This window comes from Acanthochromis polyacanthus, chromosome 15 (assembly GCF_021347895.1).
Source record: "Acanthochromis polyacanthus isolate Apoly-LR-REF ecotype Palm Island chromosome 15, KAUST_Apoly_ChrSc, whole genome shotgun sequence".
NCBI classification, from domain to species: domain Eukaryota; kingdom Metazoa; phylum Chordata; class Actinopteri; family Pomacentridae; genus Acanthochromis; species Acanthochromis polyacanthus.
Window position 1 is genome coordinate 15,582,827 of NC_067127.1, and position 5,498 is coordinate 15,588,324.

General features: G+C 39.3%; 1 pseudogene; it reads right to left on the bottom strand.

The window, feature by feature from the left end:
• Nucleotides 1-1,300: 1,300 nt before the first annotated feature.
• LOC127537519 (nicotinamide riboside kinase 2-like) lies at nt 1,301-1,893 on the bottom strand (annotated as a pseudogene).
• Between the last annotated feature and the right edge of the window lie 3,605 nt (nt 1,894-5,498).

Consider the following 5,498-nt stretch of genomic DNA (forward strand, 5'->3'; position numbering starts at 1 on the left):
GCAGATAGTCCTGCTAAACCCATGTACATCATAGATAGATAGATAGATAGATAGATAGATAGATAGATAGATAGATAGATAGATAGATAGATAGATAGATAGATAGATAGATAGATAGATAGGTAGGTAGGTAGATGTAAGTCAAGAAATGAAAGATTCAGTTTGATTCTTCTACTGCAACAGAGCCTGTGTCTCCTAAGAAAGCAGCAAACATCATTATACAACCCAGCACAGTGTCCACTCTGGGTTATGGAGATGTGCTGGATACTCATGCTGCCATCAGCACCCTTCAACCTGTGGATGCCCTCTACTACAGCAGCCTGCGCTTCATTACTGCAGACTCCCTCCACTGTGAGTTTCTGTCGACTCCACTGGCAGCTAGAAGGCATCAGCATACTAATAACTTCATTTATACCTCGTTGCTTTCTAAACTGTTAAGATATCGAACATTTTAGCTGAGCTCAGAGCTCATCATCATGATGGCAGATCAGGGCAGATCCAAAATAAATTTTAGTGGGGGCCACCGAAAAATTGTAAGAAAAAATGAAAGCTGCTACCAACCTCTTGCTTCTACAAAGTATTTTTCATGTTTTTTTTTTTTTTTTGGCTCTTTAACCCATTGGGAAAGCTGTATATGACCTTTTCATTTTGAACTGTTAACATTCAAATTATGATGGACTTGTTTCCTTGTTTATGTGAATTACAACATCATCAGCTGCAGTATCTGCCTGTTATGTAAAACTAATAAGCTCAACGACAGAATCCTGAGGGCAGTTAAGTGACAAATATTGTGCAAGAACAGCACTATATATACAACCCTGTCAATTTCCACTTCTTAGAATGTTTACTGACAATTATCACACCTAAAATAAGAAATAATATTCTGTACTTTTAGCAACTAGTTCTCAACTGTAAACCAGAAACATCATAGGGTTCTGTATGCTAATCAGTCTAAATCAAAATGAGTACTACCCAATACACAGTAAATAACAACAATCTGTACCCTTGATCTGTAGTAAAATAATCTTAAATGTTCTGTGAAGCAATGTAAATTTTAAAATAAAATACAGTAAGTAGCACTCTATACATTTAATACTAAACCTGGGAATAATAATAAACAGAAAAAATACTCTATATTCTTAAATCAAATACAATAAAATACAAGAAGCAACACTCTGTACATTTAACAATAAACCTGAGAACAATAATAAACCGTAGCAATATTCCATATTCTTCAGTCATTTATTAGTGCACAGCTCAGCAAACATCATGGTGTTCTGCATAGAAATCACAAAAAGCTGCTCTCAATAATCTTTCACAGTGAGCAGATGTTCTTGTGTTGCAGGTCCATGGTCCAGATGTGGCCATCGAACAGGCTGGGGGGTCTGGCACCGTGTACTTCTTAGAGCACCTCCTCTTTTTACATTCTTCATATGGGATAGAACTAAAGTAACGTTGGTTTAGCACGTCCATCAAAGGCCTGTAGGTGTGAAGCAGGAAAACCTCCACAATGAGGATGTGAGTCTCCTTCTCCTCCTTGTGGTCGGACTTCGGGGCAATCTCTGTGTCCAGGGTGTTATTAACGCCATGAGACTTCTCAAACTTCACCAGGTTCTCCAGCCACGCGTAGATCTGACTCATCATGGCGTCCATGTCCAGAGCAGTGATGACATCGTACTGCTTAAAGCCATCTTCACCAACTTCAATCTGATCTTGGGGCTTGAAGAAGTCATCCTGATGGACCATGCAGCAGTTGGGCAGGTTCTTGATCAGGCGGTTGGTGAGGGTGGTTTTCCCTCCATTGGTTACGCCGCCGATGCCGATGATGTACTTCATGTTCTCGGACTGGTCAAAGCTCGGAAAAAGGGTCAAAAGTGTCAAAAGCGTCAACAAAAACCAGGTCAGGAGTTATTAGACGTGGAAGAAAGCTGAAAAAGAGAAGGTTGCAGCAGGAAACGTCAACTACTGCAGTCCTCCATGGGACTTGAGTTTAGTGAGTAAGGTAAGAGCAGAAAGGGAGCTGCCACTCGGACGCGGTTCTTCCACCGAGAGAGGACCTCTTTCTGCTGTTGCTGCTACACATGCTGCCCTAGTTGGGATTTTAGGTGGAATATTCCTTTAAACCAGCCCCTCAGGTCTCTTTGAGGATTTTGGATGGAATACTTGGTTAAACCAACATTTTAGATGCATGTCCAGGGATTTTTGGTGGAATATTCTTTTAAGGTGGATGTGGGGAAGGTAGGGGACACCCTGGACAGGTCGCCAGTCTGTCATAGGGCTACATATACCGACAAACAATCACACTCACATTCACACCTACGGGCAATTTAGAGTAACCAATTAACCTCAGCATATTTTTGGACTATGGGAGGAAGCCGGACGGTATTTAACTGTCATTGTGAATTTTGTAACTACAGCACCAGTTTTTTTTTTTTTACTTACTTGGGTAAAACAACTGCAGTAATTTTTGTTCATTGCTCAGGAAATGAGGTCTGACGACTGCTCAGATTTAGGTGAGAACAAAAAGCAGATGCCCACATCAGAGCAGGACTGTAGAAATACCGACAAGATGTGCCTGTAGTGGTCGTGTGTTTTGTGTCACATTAGAGTTATCTGGATTCAACCTCTAAGTTCTGTAAGACCCACTAGAGAGTGAAGCCTTGTATTACTGAATAAAATGATACAGCTCCATATTTTCGCTGCCGTTCACTGATCACAGGTGAAACCCCTCAGTCAAACTGCTCTCCTGCACTACCTGCTGCTGATGACTGGATGAGTGGAAGAGGAGTGGTGTTGCTGCTGCCCTTTTTCAGATATGAATGCGCATAAATCAGAGCTTTGGGGGCAGAGATTCGGAGTTTGGACAGCTCTTCCTGTGAGAATAAATTTTGTTAAAATTCAGGCACCCCCCAGCTGATGTGGTTCCATGTGTTTCAGCATGGAGGCAGCCAACATGGCTGACACTGTGGAAATGTACTTATTTTCTTTATGCTTGGATAGATACGTTTCATCACAGGAGTGCAAAGGGAGGCATTAAAGAGTTTTTTTTCTCTCCTGAATAATTGATAAACGTTTCTCAAGTGGTACCTTACCTAAACTGCTGGCATATTTTTCAATAATATATCATCACAGTGTGGCAGAGGGCCAGAAAGAACCGCTGGGAAGGTATAGTTTTCAGACTTGAAATGTAACACACGATTAAGCACCCATTAGCTAAATGCAGATAGTCTTTTGGGGGGGGGGCTAAAGCCTACTGCGGCAGACGCTGGGCCAGAAGTGTGGTACACAACGGACGGGATCATACCAGTTCACTGCAGGGCAAACACAAAGAGACTGACAACGACTCACATGTACGCTCACAACTCTGCAAATCTGTCTCCACAAAATGATGTTTCTATATAACTAAACTGCATTCTCACTAAAATTTCGCCAGAAATTGTAATTGTTCAAATCACAAACAAATTGTAAATCAAGTCGTCTTTCCCATGTATTTTAGTATATATAGCATGCAATCATGCACTGTAAAGCATCATAAGTGAAATATACTCATTTGTTTGTTTACTTAATGCTAATGTATATCATTTCTGATCTTTAAATGTGTATTTTTTTAACTTTCAAAGCATGAGTTCTCATGCCTTGTGACATTCTGACTTAAAATGATGAGTTGAACAAATGAACAGTTGAGAGTTCACTCAACTCATTCAATTAAGCTTAAAGCAAAACTAGTACATAAACAGACTTCCCCAGATTTATTGCTACACAGCTTCCCAGAGACTCTTCTTTCAGAGATGGTGGAAACTTGCCATGTGTCTTTGTTAAATTAAGTTGCGGTTGTGTCTTTTCATAATAAAGGCTAGTATTGAATTCAGTCTCTGCACTATAGACTTACAATTTATCTCAATGTAACTGGGAGCAGCCTCACAGACTGTCTTTGTACTGACCCTGGTAAAGAAAAATGACCTGAACGGCCGAGGCTGTAAGTTCTCAAAGTTAAACAAATAAAAAAATTCTTTAAACTTCGGAAATGTAAAATGAAAGCAAGCCTGTCTGTCTGACTAGTTGACTCAACCTAATATTATACGATTATTGAACTTCTTGTCTCAAATTTAGTTAATTAACCTCAGGTAGTTTTACACTTTCACAAGTTATCAGACAGCTTAAACCTGATTTTACAACTTAAGTGCAATTCATTCATATTTTTAAAGTAGAAGTAGAAATTAAATTTCTAAGCTAAAATGACTTAAAATAATTCAGTGTGGGTTGGGACTCTTCACCATGGCAACCAAGAAAATGGAGGAAAAGCTTTAAATATGTAGTCAAAAGGTATATTTTGAGGTAAACAGTGCTATTTTTGGAAACCTAACCAGCTAATTTTGGTACCTAAACCTCACCAAGCTCCTACTTGTTGTGTTTACCAATTGTGTTAGTGATATTTTACTGAAACTTAACCAAAATATTCTGGTGTCTAAACCTCACCAAAGAGTAAATGATGCTTGAAAACTAGAATAAAGTCTTAGTATAATGTTCACACCCTGATCTTCTATGTAGTCTAAATGTTGTCTTGTAACAACTTTTGCCTCCATCTTCCCCTTCTACCTCATTATGCTCTTTGAAATTGAAAGTCTTTCTTGCGGTGTCATAGGCGAGGAAATATGTTTGTTCCAAACCTAAATTACTTTTCTTTCAAAACTTTAATGAGAAACCAATATCGTTGTTTAAGGACATCATTTTGTGGAGACGGAGTTGAATTTAGAAGCAGTAATTAACCCACCATGCATGTCTTTGGACTGTGGGAAGAAGCCAGAGGACTTTTAGAAAACAAACACAAAGAGAACATCCAAACTCCTCGTAGAAAGGCAACAACCAACCAGTAGCTTCAAATCTAAACTTTAGAATTCTGAGGCGACACAATTAGAAAGTTTGGATCAAGCATCAGTTGACGATACACCTCAGTAAAGGGTCAGTATTTGCATTTCCACCTGATAAGTTACAGTGCTGAATAACACCAATTACATAAATACCTATTCCTTTTAGTATTTTTTAAAAACTATTTGCATGTATAAATGACATCTGGCTTTATGCAGATGGGGAAATTGAAAAACACTTTTACATTTGACTCCAGCTTCCCCACTGCTCTGCTATTTGAAAGAATTTTAAAATCCTGTTTAGCATTTGCGGTTAGTTGACTTCATATTAGACGACCACAGCGAAAAGCAGCAGGGCTCCGTGAGCAACTCCGCTCTCTCCTCACCTTCACTTGCGACTTGTTGATCTTTAAATGCTGATTCATTCCAGCAGTCCCCGGAACCTCAAGATCCAGGTGACATTTTGCTTTGATGAGCTTCGAAAACATCTGCATAATCAAGCTGCTCACAGAGTTACAGCTAAATAAGGCTAATGCATTTATTAATGTCCAGTTTAATCACTGAGCATTTTAGAGCTGGAGCTTTTCATTTTCCTTCATTAGGCTTTCTGGATGTTTTTCTCCTGTTGAAAAG